The sequence below is a fragment of the Triturus cristatus genome, chromosome 1_2, assembly GCF_964204655.1.
Source record: "Triturus cristatus chromosome 1_2, aTriCri1.1, whole genome shotgun sequence".
Lineage (NCBI taxonomy): Eukaryota > Metazoa > Chordata > Amphibia > Caudata > Salamandridae > Triturus > Triturus cristatus.
This window is the reverse complement of record NC_140580.1, coordinates 214804142-214819760: the sequence shown is the minus strand read 5'-3', so window position 1 is coordinate 214819760 and position 15619 is coordinate 214804142.

Below are 15619 nucleotides of genomic sequence, written 5' to 3'. Positions count from 1 at the left end.
GGGACCCCCCTTTTTCTCGCCCCCGCTTGACGAATCACCCCGAGACTTTCAGGGTAGGAGCTGGGCGGAGCGCCCCATTAGTTTTGAAAATTTCGGGAGGATTCGTCAACCGGTGCCAAAGTTATTCAAAATAGAATTTTGAGATTTCCTATGGAAACTAGGTTGTAACTATAACTATCTACTGGCGACCGCCAGTAGATAATATATATATATATATATATATATATATATATATATATATATATATATATATATATATATATATATATATATATATATAGTGGATATTTATATATATATATGTTATTTTTATATCATTTTAAAGTTTGAAAATTAAATATTAGTTGATAAATAAATTTTAAGTAAATATATGTATCCATTTTCATGTTTGTGTGTTTATCTTTTTTTAAATTAAGTTTATTTGTAATATTTAGTTAAAATGTATATTAAATGTAATTTATTTTGTTAAAACTAATATTAATATTTAATATATTTACTATAGAGAACCGCTAAGGGATTCCAATCCATATTAGACACATTTCTGAATTTTATGGGGTCCTGTGACTTAGCCATCAATAATGCAAAATCCTATGTCTTGCAGGTAGGGACCCGTTCTATGAAAAAGTATCCTGAAGGTCCCCACAACGTCAGTGTTTTCATACCTAGGGGTCCTGCTGGATAATCGCCTGAAGTGGGGGCCCCTTATCCAGAAGAAAATGGGGGAGATCACCCGAATAACTGCCGCTATTTTCAACTTTGCTGCTAAGATGGGCAAGTGCCCAATTGCAGCCATGTTGAAAATGTATCAGGCCAAAGGTGTATCAACTGCATGTTATGGTAGTGAAGTCTGGGGGTATACCACAGCAGACGTGCTGCAGGTGGCAGAGAATAACTTTTTAAAGCGCCTGCTGGGAATGCCAACCGGTTTATCGAACCTGGTAGCTCATGAAGAATTGGGGGCCCCATTTTTATGCAATACTCTTGCTCTGCGCCCTCTAGTGTTTTGGCTTAAGTGCTGGCCAAACAAGGAGCTAGAGCTTACCAAGCAGATCATACGGGACTGTATGTGTCTAGAATACCATGGTTGAAGTATGTTAGAGCTCGATTTACAGAGTTGGGTCATCCGGAACTCTTTTTAAAACCCTCTATTATAACAAAAAAAGGATGTGGAATTGGTTAAGAAAGCTTTTATTTGTACCAGGAAGCTAGATAGAGATGAACAGGAATTATGCAAACCGAGCGTCCGCAAATATCTGACCCTAAAAACTCATCCACTGATTGAGTCATACCTTTTGGGAACATTGACCAACCATGAGCGGTTCTTACTGTCTAGGTTTCGCCTTGATTTTTTTCCATTTGTTGATTGCCATCCCGAAAGGGTGCAGCAGAGGACAGGTGTTAGCACCCTGTGGCTGCGACAATGTGTCTCCACAGGATCTGCTACACTTTGGTGCCGATTCAGATCCGTTAAAAAAAATTACCGTACGACTCGTATCCGTATTTTTTACGTACGAATCGTACAAGTCCCGTGCAAACGGCGAAGTACGATTCGTATGTGAAAAATCCATACGAATGACTTCGGGAAAAGTCTACGAGACGTCCCCGGACAGTTTTACATACAAATCATAAAACTGAAGTCCGAGCGCGTAAATACGATCCGTACCGGCCGTCCGAAAACACAAGCGCATGGAAAAGGCCCCGTACGGATCAAATGCCGTACAACTCGTATCTGGGTAAACTTGTGCCCAGGCTACAAGTTGTACAGCCCCTCCTCCCCCCATATGTCTGCATCGTACCCTCCCATATCCGCACTGTACCCCAGCCCTGTACGTGTACGCACTGTACCCCACCACCGTACCCCAACCCCGTACTTGTACGCATCGTACCCCAGCACCGTACCCCAACACCGTACCCCAGCCCCGTACTTGGACGCACTGTACCCTACCACCATACCCCACCACCATACCCCAGCCCCGTACATGTACGCACAGTACCCCACCACCCTACCCCAGCCCCTTACTTGTACGCACCGTACCCCACCACCGTACCCCAGCCCCTTACTTGTACGCACCGTACCCCACCACTGTACCCCAGCCCCGCACTTGGATGCTCTGTACCCCAGTGCCGTACCCCATGCCCCTACTTGGATGCACCGTACCCTACCACCGTACCCCAGCCCCTTACTTGTATGCACTGTACCCCACCACCGTACCCCAGCCCCGTACTTGGACGCACCGAACCCCAGTGCCCTACCCCAGCCACGTACCCCAGCGCCGTACCCCAGCCCCTTACTTGTATGCCCCGTACCCCACCACCGTACCCCGGCCCCGTACTTGGACGCACCGTACCCCAGCACCGTACCCCATGCCCCTACTTGGACGCACCGTACCCCAGCGCCCTACCCCAGCGCCCTACCCCAGCACCGTACCCCAACACCATCCCCCATCCCCTTACTTGTACACACCGTACCCCAGCCCCGTATTTGGACACACCGTACCCCACCACCGTACCCCAGCACCGCGTATGTACGAACCGTACAACAACATTGCATATGTGAGCACTGTACAACAACAGTGCGTATTTATGCACCTTACATACGCTAAAACGACTTGTACAGAACCAGGACACTGCAAAACAGCACAAGGAGGGTCAATTCGACTCTCACAACACCACAAAACACGTCTACAGTACAAAAAACATCTAAAAGACTGACCTGGCACATCCAAACAGGCAAACAGAGGCCCAAACTCACAACCACCTCTTATAACACACCCACCAAAATTTCAAACCCAGCCACACACACAAATGGACCAATAAAAAGGGCCCACACTCACAAACCATGAGCCTATGCAACAGACCCACTGCTGACAGACACCACACACAAACAACTGCACCCATACACCTTAACTTACACACCTTCACACAACCTCATTCACACATACCCCCTCTACACATTCACACACACACCTACACATTCACACCCACACACCCACAACCATCCACACCCACACCCCACACCATGCCCACAGACAAGAATCCAAAGTGCACAAGGGAGGAGCTGGACATCCTTGTCAACGAAGTCATCAGAGTCGAGCCACAGCTCTTTGGAACATTGGTCAGACAGACCAGCATAGCCGAAAAATCACGCCTGTGGCAGAGGATCGTCGATCGGGTGAATGCTGTTGCGCCCATCAGAAGGACCAGGAATGAATGCCAAGCCAGGTGGTACGATCTGCGGAGGGCAGTCAAGCGCAAAATTAACGAGGACTACGCCCAGAGTAACATCACAGGAGGTGGGCTGCCCCGCAGACCGGTACATTACCATCCCTGGGAGGAGAAGGTGATGGCCCTGCTTCCGCCGGTGGGAGTACATGGAGTCGAAGGAGTTGCCGAGCCTGGTGAGTACACAAACAACTTATGTAACATGGGGGTAATGGCATCCACACCCCAACTACAACAAATGCACTCACCTACCCCCAAGCCCTCACCGGACACAACCACACTCAAAAACAACACGCATGCCACTAACATGTGTATGCCCCATTCACAAAGCAAGGCCATGCCATGTCCCAGGCTACATAAACCACAAACCCAAGACTGGATGTCCGGGATGCTGGGAGGGTGGGGATCACTAAACATATTGTACAACTCAGAAACAGACACCATTGCCCTCAGCCCATATGGCCCAGGTACATACCCATGCACCATGCGCAATGCACAGGGACTGGCAAAGTACTGACAAGGTAGCTGACACTTGGCCCTGCTGTAGGCAGCACAAGGCCCTCCTGTGACAACTGCAAAATCTAACACAAACACAACCAGCTCAGATATCTAGGACAGGAACTCACACTCACTGACATGGCAGCATGCTCCATGGGGGAACAGATACATCACCTGGGAGACCCACTGCCAAATCACACTACACCCACCAGCAGGCACCGTCAATCAATCAACAATTGATCAGGGTACTTGTAAGGCACGCTACTTACCTGTGAGGGTCTCAAGGCTCTGAGGGGGGGGGGTTCCACTACTGCTCAAAGAGCCAGGTCTTGAGGAGTCATCTGAAGGAAAGTAAGTATTGGGTCAGTTGTAGGTGGGTTGGGAGGGTGTTCCAGGTCTTGGCGGCGAGGTAGGAGAAGGATCTCCCGCAGGCGGTCGTACGTTGGATGCGGGGGATAGCTGCGAGGGCAAGGCTGCCGGAGCGGAGCTGGCGGGTGGGGGTGTAGAAGCTGAGTCTGATGTTCAGGTAGGCTTGTCCGGCGTTGTGGAGTGCCTTGTGTGCGTGGGTGAGGAGCTTGAAGGTGATTCTCTTGTCGATGTGGAGCCAATGCAGGTCACTCAGGAGGGGGGTGATGTGGCTCAGTCGTGCGGAGGCGTTTCAGAAGCGTTGTATCCGCCGTTGGTGTTTGGATGGGAGTCCTGCGTAGAGTGCATTGCCGTAGTCCAGTCAGCTGCTGACGAGGGCCTGTGTCACTGTCCTACTTGTTTTGGTCAGGATCCACCAGTGACCCACTTGTGGGACACCCCCGCGCCGCACGGCCACCAGCTGCTGCGTGTGCCCCTTTGCCTTGCCTAACTGCCTCGCCGCCGGCCTCGCTGCCGTCTTGGTTTCTCCCCATTTGTTTTCGCCATTTGTTTTGCCCCCCATTTGTGCTTGTTTTTCTGTAATCATTGTGCCGTGTTAACGTTTTTCTGCCTGTTCTCGCCATTTGTTTTTGCCCTCCACTTGTGCTTGTTTTTCTGTAATTATTGTGCCGTGGTAACAGTCTCCTTCCTGTTTGCCCGCCTACCTCGCCGCCCTCCGCTCTCCCTCCCCGCTTCCCGCCACCGCCATTTACCCCGCCCCTTTCTCTTCTGTACCCTCCCCGCTCCCGCCTCCCAGCTGCTCCGCCCACCCGCGCACTTCGCCTTATATGGCGACCGTGCGAACGCGCAGTGGCCACGCGCAGCGGGCGCGCCGATTGTGCGCCGAAGGCGCGCAAAAGGTAAGCCCGTCTGCGCCCGTCTGCGACCGGATCGCGACCAGCGCCAGGACCCCTGGCCCACGAAGACCCCGAGGGAAAAATAAGAGGGACCCCTTAAAATGTCAAGGGAAATGGGGTTCTTATAACCAGAGAAGAGAAAGCGATTCCCTTAACTTGTCAATTTACAGTTTAGTGGATACTTGTAATTTCATAGAGAGATTGAATACTGAATCAATGGTTCTATGTTATTACAACACTTTATTAAAAGTTATATATATATATACATTGTATTTAGTCATTTACCAAACACATACAATAAAATACAATCACATAAAAAATTAATCACAATATAAAAAACAATCGTTCACGGAAATATGCATTTCATATTCAACAACAATGTAAGTGTATAATACATCACAATTATGACCAACCTAATAGAGACAGACATATACGTAAGACAAAAAGAGAGTTATTATTCTTTACGGATACACATCCAATTTGGACTTCAAAACATAGTTCCTTGATACACAGATATAATCAGTATTCAGTTTCTCTATGTTGGTCCTTGGATTGTGCCTTTCAAAAGCGTCGACGCGTTTCGATGGCCTCAGATTATTCGTACCATCTTTATCAAGACACCAATTTGTCTATCTCCTGACTTCGGTCCTCTATTTATTATAGAATCAGGATCTGATTTTATTTTTTCGTTTGATAGCTGTTCAATTCTTCAGCATTAGGAAAGCCGATGACCTGTCTTTGGCTATTTCTGACCCTCGCCTATTTTTTATCTTAGAGTCTTCTTGTTCTTAATCTTATTTGTCTCTCTCATATGAATGGAGGAATTCAAAAGTCCGCGCACTCTGAGGTATTCGTTGCTTCCTATTGGTCAGGCGGATCGATGTTAAAAAGACTCCTAGACCGAACGATGGGCGTGGAATTTAAAAATAAACCTTTTTTCCCTTTTCTTCTCAATTTGCGACATCCGGGAAAGAAAGGCTCCGTGCCCTGTGAGGCTTGCGTTCCTCTTACTTATTCGGGCGGATCTCAAAATAGATGTATTCTATTTCCGAGAGCGATCGTCGGGTTAAAATTTCTTCAGCGAAGACCCCGACCAACCCGCCTGACGTACTCCGCCGCCACCCTCATCGCACTCAACACCGGCCGACTCCCAGGATGCCACCAAGCCACACCACGACGCACCCACGGACCCTTCAGCTGCCACGCCTGCAAATTCTCCTGCATCCGGACCTGCCTCGCACCAGCACCCGCCAAGTCGAACACCAGCAGCACCCACCTCAAGTGCATCCTGCTCAACACCCGCTCCGTCCACAGACACGCCATCGAACTCTGGAACCTCCTAGACGCCACAGCCCCTGACGTTGCCTTCCTCACAGAGACCTGGATGAACGCCTCTTCAGCTCCCGACATCGCCATCGCTATCCCAGAGGGCTACAAGATCGTCCGGAGGGACCGCACCGCCAACCAGATGGGAGGAGGCATCGCCATCATCCACAGGAACACCATCCGTCTCACGACCAGCACCGACAACACCCTGACCACCGCCGAACACCTGCATTTCCAGATCCACACCGACCCGAACACCACCCTCAGAGGCACCCTGATCTACCGACCTCCGGGACCACGCACCCAATTCAGCGAGGACATCGCCGACTTCGTCAGCCCGCATGCCCTCCCCTCCGCTGACTACATCCTCCTGGGGGACCTCAACTTCCACCTGGAGAACAACAACGACCGCAACACCAGCACCCTGCTCGACAACCTCGCCAATCTTGGACTCAAGCAGCTGGTGTCCACCCCCACCCACCTCGCCGGACACACACTCGACGCAGTCTTCTCTTCCTGCACAGACATCGACTTCAGCCACGCCACAGAGCTTCAATGGACGGACCACAGCTGCGTCCACTTCACCTTCAAGAGAACGACGACCCACCCCCACCAGCAACAGGCCGCCCGCAGAAGCTGGAACAAGATCACAGCAGACCAGCTCGCCACCTCCCTGAGCCAGCACCCTCCTGCCAGCTCAGCAAACCCCAGCCAGGCCGCCGACAACCTCACGAAGTGGATCAGCATCTGCGCGGACGAACTCGCCCCGCTGAGGACCCCGCCCAGCAGACCCGGCAGCAAGAAAGCCCCGTGGTTCACCGACAAACTCAAGAGCTCCAAGAAGAACTGCCGAGCCCTCGAGAAAGTCTGGAGAAGGGAACCTACACCGGACAACAGGACCACCTTCAAGCTGGCCACCCGGAAGCACCACCAGCTGATCCGCGCCGCCAAGAAAACTGCATTCATGGACCGGCTGGACAACAACGCACACAACTCCAAGGAACTCTTCAACATCGTGAAAGAGCTATCCAACCCCAGCGCAGGAAACAACGACATCACCCCATCGCAAGACCTCTGCAACTCCCTCGCTTCATACTTCCACAACAAGATCGCGGACATACACAACAGCTTCAACAACCAACCAACGCACACCAAGACCGAACAACCACCCCCCACCACCACCCTCCACGCCTGGACCCCGGTCAGCACCGAAGACACCATCCGCACGATGAACTCCATCCACTCCGGATCACCGACCGACCCCTGCCCTCACCACGTCTTCAACAAGGCCGACGCTGTCATCGCACCCCACCTGCGAGACATCATCAACACATCCTTCAACACCGCCACCTTCCCTGAGAGCTGGAAGCACGCCGAACTCAGCGCTCTACTCAAGAAACCCACTGCGGACCCTACCGAACTCAAGAATTACCGCCCCATCTCGCTCCTCCCATTTCCTGCCAAAGTCATCCAGAAGACCGTCAACAAGCAGATGGCCGCCTTCCTCGAGACGAATGGATCCCTCGACCCCTCACAGTCCGGCTTCCGAGCCAATCACAGCACCGAGACCGCCCTCATCGCCGCCACCGATGACATCCGAGCCCTGATGGACAACAGAGAAACAGCGGCCCTCATTCTCCTAGACCTCTCCGCGGCATTCGACACTGTCTGCCACCGCACCCTAGTACAGCGCCTCAGCAACGTCGGAATCCTGGACAAGGCGCTGGAATGGATCATCTCCTTCCTCGACGGAAGAACACAGAGAGTCCGCCTACCACCGTACAAGTCAGAGGCCACCGAAGTCATCTGCGGCGTCCCTCAAGGATCCTCACTGAGCCCCACCCTCTTCAACGTCTACATGAGCCCCCTCGCGGCCATCGCACGCCAACACAACCTCAACATAATCTCCTACGCCGACGACACCCAGCTGATCCTCTCCCTGACCAACGACCCCGCCGCCGCCAGAGCTAACCTGCACGAAGGGATGAAAGAGGTAGCCGAGTGGATGACGACCAGCCGCCTGAAACTGAACTCGGACAAGACGGAGGTCCTCATCCTGGGCTCTTCACCCTCCGCCTGGGACGACTCCTGGTGGCCTCCCGCCCTGGGCATCGCACCCAAACCGACAGACCATGCACGCAACCTGGGCTTCATCTTGGACTCCTCCCTCTCCATGACCAGGCAAGTCAACAACGTCTCCTCGGCGTGCTTCAACATCCTACGCATGCTACGGAAGATCTTCTGGTGGATCCCCATCGAGACCAGGAAGACCGTCACCCAGGCCCTCGTCACTAGCCGACTGGACTACGGCAACGCCCTCTACGCCGGTACCACCGCCAAGCTCCAGAAGAGACTCCAGCGGATCCAGAACGCCTCAGCCAGACTCATCCTCGACATCCCACGAACCAGCCACATCTCCGGACATCTGAGAGACCTTCACTGGCTCCCCGTCAACAAAAGAATCACCTTCCGCCTCCTCACCCACGCACACAAAGCCCTACACGACCAAGGCCCGAGCTACCTCAACAGCCGAATCAACTTCTACGCTCCCAAACGCCACCTCCGATCAGCCAACCACGCCCTCGCCGCCGTCCCCCGCATCCGAAGAGCGACTACAGGAGGAAGATCCTTCTCCTACCTGGCCGCCAAGACCTGGAACTCCCTCCCGACCGACCTGCGCCTGACCCAAGACCACCTCTCCTTCAGGAAGAAGCTGAAGACCTGGCTGTTCGAGCAGTAGCGGCACCCCCCCACCCCCAGCGCCTTGAGACCCTACGGGTATGTAGTGCGCTCTATAAATGTCATTGATTGATTGATTGATTGATCCGGCGGAGCGTGCGTAGGGTGTCTTAGCAGGAGGAGGAGACCTGCTTGGACATGGAGAGGAAAGATGCGAGGATCAATCCTAGGTTGCGTGCGTGGTGGGTGGGTGTCGGTGCTGTCCCCAGAGCGATCGGCCACCAGGAGTCGTCCCAGGCTGAGGGTGTGGGTCCCAGGCTGAGGACCTCCGTCTTGTCCGAGTTCTGTTTCAGATGGCCGCTCCGCATCCAGTCGGCGATGGACCTCAGCCCTTGTGGATGTTTGTTTTGGCGGTGTGAGGGTCCTTGGTGAGGGAGAGGATGAGCTGGGTGTCGTCGGCATAGGAGATGTTTTTGAGGTTGTGGTGGCGGGCCACTTGTGTGAGGGGGGCCATGTGGATGTTGAACAGCATCGGGCTGAGGGATGATCACTCACCCCTTACACAAGCACACACTCCCAGGGCAGCCAATGGAGTTACCCACTCTCACAATGGACATGTGACACAACAAGATCAAGCCACAGCCAAAGAAGCATCCAAGCCCAAATTCGACATGTCAAACCCTGGAGAAAATTTCAATCAGTCCCCTGCAACATACCCATCCACAAGTGAACATTGATGTGAATGCTAGGCACATACAACTACCTGGAGGAACTGTGGCAACTAGAATGTGTATGAAACATGGATGTCGCATTAAACAGCATTAACATTGTCTCTCTCTCACACACAGGGCAACATCATGGATCTCCCCCCAACAATGGGGGGGAAGAACCACAGTCCCAGGCTCGGGAGGAACCTGATCCCACCGGCAGCGACACCTCACAACACTCCGCGGATGACCCCAACCCACCTGGCCCCTCTGGTGTCCAAGCCCCTGCAGCACCTGCTTCAGGTACATTTGTGCCAACCACCACCCCCATTCCTGCCACATCCCAGGAGACACCCAGGAACCCTGCCCACACTGAACAACTGAGCCAGTCTGACCTGGAGTGACAAGGTTCGCCGGGCACCCAGAAGGAGGCAGCCAACACCGACACTGCCATCCCTCAGGGGTCCTGTAGACCCGATGTGCCCACAACGACAGGCCAGGCTCGTGTGGGCAGGGGGTGTGGGAGTGGAGGCAGGCGGAGGCGAGAACCTGACCAGACAGCTGAAGGGACCGGTATGTCACACGTCCGCAACATCATGGAGGCATACCGGCATGACACCAGGGCCATCAGTCAGGTAGTGGCGACCCTCACAGACATTAAGAATCAGCAGGCCGAGCAACACGCCAGTCAACAACAACACCAAGGACGGATGGAGGCAAGACTGGCTGAGCTCCTGGCGGTGCAAAGGGACATGAGCCATTCACTCAGTCAGATCGCCGACAACATGGGCAACCCTCCCTGTGACTCCAGGCGCAGACCAGCACCAGCCACAGGGAGGGAGGAGGAGGAGGAGGATTCGTCCGGCGGAGCATCCCAAACATCGTCAAGGCCTGCATCTGAGGGTCCCCGGAGGAAGGTGGGTCGTCCACGGAAAAGACCGTGAGAGGCAGCGGACTATCCACATCTCCCAGGTCACCTGGCCTGGCACCTGGCCTTCATGCGCAACAGCAGCACATCATTCACTAACATTCTCTGCCACATGGACTTGCTGGTCACAGTCTGACCAATGATGACCAACACTGTGGTCTGGACTCTGATGACTTCAAGTGCCAAGGATACCATCTCCCCCTGTGAACTTTGGATTCTATGCACCCGGTAGAGCACCTTATTTTATCTACCAAAACACGCACCCCACCGAGAATAAAACGATTGTTTTTTCATGAGATGTTGCAGTCATTTTGCATTAGTCCACAACATACGTGTGTGTAAATGTCAAACTATGCCTGAGTGTTGAATTAACTCCAGCCATCCATACCCTGGGATCTGAGTCTGGTACAGGACACACATGGGTCACAATGTATCATCTGATACAGCCTGGGAGCACAATATTCACCCGTGATGGCCTCAAGCTGCTGAGGGGGGCTTGAAATACTGTGCGGATACACCAATCAGGAAGAGGATCATGAAGGCCTAGAGGTCATGGCTCATGTGGAGGTTCCCGGGGAGGGAGTCCCAGGTATGTTTGTCCAGGCGTGAGAACCATCTCCTTCATGCTGGAGTGTTGTGGATGTGAAGAATGGTGGCCAGGCCAAGTTCGGATGCATTGAGTTGGGCCAACGGGGTATTGGATGACAGACGTACAAGGTTGATTTTGGGGCCTGGGGTTGTTGACTGACTCCTGAGTGTGTGTGAGGAGTGTGAAGGTCATCCTGCAGCACACAGTGATCCCTTGCAGCTATCTCAGGTGGACGGTGATGTTGAAGGGGTGTGGGATGTGGAAGCTGAGTTGTGCAGATGCACCCTGGATGTGGACAAGTTTCCTGTGAGTTTGGATGTACTTGCTCCGTAGAGGGCGGGGCAGTAGTTGACACGGCTGGTGTCGTGGACCTGGGGGATGGTCTGTCTTTCTATCTGAGGATCATGTGCATCATGCAGAGGGTGTTGCAGCATGAGGTACAGATGCTGGTGATTTGCATGGCAAATGTGAGTGACAAATCCATGATGCACACCATTTTGTGTGCGTGGCCACTGAGTGCTTGTGTAGGGCCCCTGCAGGTGGGACACAAGGAGTTGAGCCAGCTGTAAGGGGACAATCCTCAGATGCTTAACTCAGTCCTGTACAAGTCCAGCCTCAGGTGGCTGATGTTCAGCCATTCATCCATGGACCTCATGCCTTCTTGAATGTTGGAACTGGCAATGGCTGGGTCTTTGGTGAGGGTGAGGAGCACCTGGGTGTCAATGGCATACAACATGATGATGATGTTGTGTGCGCATGTGATGGTGGAGAGGGGGGTCCTGGACACATTGAAGATTGACACGCTGAGAGATGATCCCTGGGCCATGTGCCAGATGACGCCACTATACCACATGCTGAAGGCTTGAGTCCCACTCCCATGGCCTTGCTGGTGGACGGAGCCGGTGTGGAGCAGGAGGGACATGATCTGGTTGGTGTGACAGGGCCTGGAAGGCAAGGCAGCGCTGTGTAGGCAGTTGGAGTTGCACACTCAGCATGCAAAGGTGTCATGTGTGCGCTTAGGGTATGCCTGAGAGCAGGAGGTTGAGTTTCGGATAGACATTGCTTGGAGGGTGGCTACAACATCAGACTGTAGTGTGATGTGGGTCATGCAAGGACATGGGGGTCGTGCAATGTGCACATTGCATGTGCTGATGGTCCTGCCTTTGGCACCGCGTGGACCCAACAGTGGCACAGACAAGATGATGACAGCCAAATGAATGGGTGGAGGGAGGCAGGGAGGAGCATCTTTGAGGCGTGTGTGTTGCCAAATCCCGCCCTTTGTGGGCCCTTGCTGCAGGGGCCGCAGCAGCAGGCGGCATGTCCTTGAAACTATGCCAAAAGTAGCACACAAAGACAAGGATGTCAGAAAGGACAACTGCAACAGGTGTATGTAAAGGAAGGAGTGTCCGGTTACCCATGGAACACCCAGAGAAAATGGATGCACAATCACCAAAGATGACTGACACAGGATCAGGAAACAGAAGGCCGAGCCGCACACAGGAGACACACCCTCAGCAGGCGTTGACGGCCCGTCGTGGGGACCAACATGGCCAAATACATACACAACCATGGAATTCAGGCACAATCGAGATTCTAACCCATGAAGAACTGCATGCATGTAGCCAAACTACACATAGACTCATATGCACAATCTTTGACAACTATGCTAGAGATGACGCATGCAAAGTGGCAAGAGACCTGCATTGACAGAGATGAGGCACATTGGAGGGTGAGGAACCCCTTTATTACTCAGGCTCACACTAAGGGAAAAGCATCAATATGAACAGACACACAAGTCATTTGGCTGAGCATGCGGGACCTACACTGGACACCCCCTTCACAACACAGATGTAGTAAATCCAAATGGCCTGGCACACAAGTTAAGGGGATGAGCCAAACACCCCCTTCTGCACACGGAGAGGCTGCAATTCCCCATTGAGCCTGTTATGGGGATGTCCCACACCATGTCCACCCGTAGCATCCCGTATGTTTCTGAGGGAAGTTATACACACATTGATGCCTTCATCAGAATCCACAAACCATTAGAGATCACTGTCACGAAGGTTGACTATCAATTCATGGGAGTCATGCTACAAGTAATGTGCCCCATGGTGAGTCAACATGTATGCATGGTAACCCAACATGCACAGGAGCAGTCCCCACACATTCCAAACACCTAACAACCCCAAAATGCCTTGCTGCAATCCTCACCCAAAATGACTTTTCCACATGTCCGTGCATGGAACGCTGATTCAGCACACGTTGCAATACTCATGAGGAATAGCAGGAGGCCAACGATGACACGACCAGACAACATGCACAAGAACCTGTGGATGACAGACACACAAGCAGTCAGCTAAAAGATTGTTATCCGCATACATGGTCATTTACTCTACAGGAATAATGTTGTCACCATGCGAATAGAAAAATTAGGGTCACAGCTAAAATGAGTGGAATGACATCATCACTCGAGTGACACATCAGAACACACATCTAAGTCACTTAGCATACAGTCAGCTGGACACACACATTGCAACACATGCCACACAAGGCTCCAAGCGTGCACACTCAGACCCAGTGACTCACCATTATGAGAAGAAGTTGCGTATGAGCTGACTCCAGATATCCTCCTCCTCCTCCTCCTCCTCCTCCTCCTCACTTGCCTCGTGACCAAGGCCTTCATCCTCCACGGGTGGATGTTCCTGCTCATGCTGCTCCAGGATGAGTGGCACTGCCTTCTCCACTGCCATGTTGTGCACCATGCAGCACACGAGGAAGATTTTGCAGACCTTCACCGGTGCATATGGGAGGGACCCACCTGTCTTGTGAAGGCACCGGAATCGGCTCTTCAGGAGGCCAAACGTCCTCTCAATCACTCGACTGGTCTGCCCGTGTGCATCATTGTAACGGTGATCTGCAGCTGATGTTGGGTTGCGGAGAGGCGTCATCAGCCATGACATGTTGGGATAGCCAGAGTCCCTTACATGGAAACATAATGTAAAAAAGTGGGTCAGGAGATGCCTTAAGACACAAAGATACCGCAAAACACAGGACAAACCGAGTATACCCACCAACAAGACATGCTCGTTCGTTGTGCAGCCGCAGCATCATTTGTGGCACCCTGCTACGCCTCTGTCATGATGTAGGCATCGTGTGCTGACCCTGGAAAACGTGCACAGACATGGGAAATCAGCATGTTAGCAAGACACACCACAAGGGCATTTATAGAGTGGTAATGTTTACGGTTGCGATAGGCGACCTCCTGTGCCTGTGGTGGTACAAAAGCCACATGTGTCCCATCAATGGACCCAACGACATGGGGCATCCCTCCAAGGGCATATAAATCACCCTTGACACCTGTCAACTCCTCAGGAGTCGGAAAATTCATCCAGGTGCTCCAACATGGCTGCCAAAACATCATGCAGGACACGGCTGAACATCGTCTGGGACATGCCACCAACATCAGCTATGGTGAATTGAAACGTACCTGTGGCAAAAAAATATAGGGCTGCCATCACCTTCATCTTGGGGGTCAGCGCAGTAGGATAACTGTGTCACGGTTGGAGGTGTGGTGCCAGCCTGTTTGTCAGGTCCTCAATCAACTGTTGGGTGAATCTGTAACGGCGTATGCAGTCACGTTCCCTCATGGCACCCAAGTCTGGCATTGGTCTGGGGACAGGCGGTGCCCTGCAGAAATTGGGAATGAATAACGAAGAGTGAGAACATAACAACATCAATGTCAATGAACTGAGCACATGCTCAACGGCTAATACACATCTGCTAAATACAGAGTCTGGTCTGTGCAATACATTCAGGACACGTATGCCAGCCAGGTAATACTCCTACGAAAAGCCAGCTACACCCGTTGATTGTCAAGTCTACATGACATGCCCTGAAACGAGCTGTGGGCCAGTGTCAGTGAATAGCCAGAGACATCACAAGAGTGACATACATCCACATCTTAGCATTTTAAGGATGTCATCTCATACAGACAGCTGACGGCAAGCTAGACGCACAGATCACATGGAATGTCAAATGTACAGATCACACACATTGCGATGAAGGGGTACACGTGAAAACAGAAAACACAGACATTGAGACGACGCAGATATGTCCTCATGTCAAAATATCAAGTTAGATGCATACAGACACACGCTACGTGGAAATCCACATGTGGCATGGTGTGCGTAGATGTGTGCCATGCCCATCTAGACACAGACACATGTTGGATGCAACAACAGCAGATGCAGTTGACGGGACACCAACAGCAAGCTCATGGGAACACATGACACACACATAACATAGTCACATCATTGCACACTGGTCGTTAAATGTTAGTTGTTAGTGTCCCTGTCCCTGGCATCAGGGGACAGTTGCGGGTGGTGGTGACTGTGCCATAACAGTGATG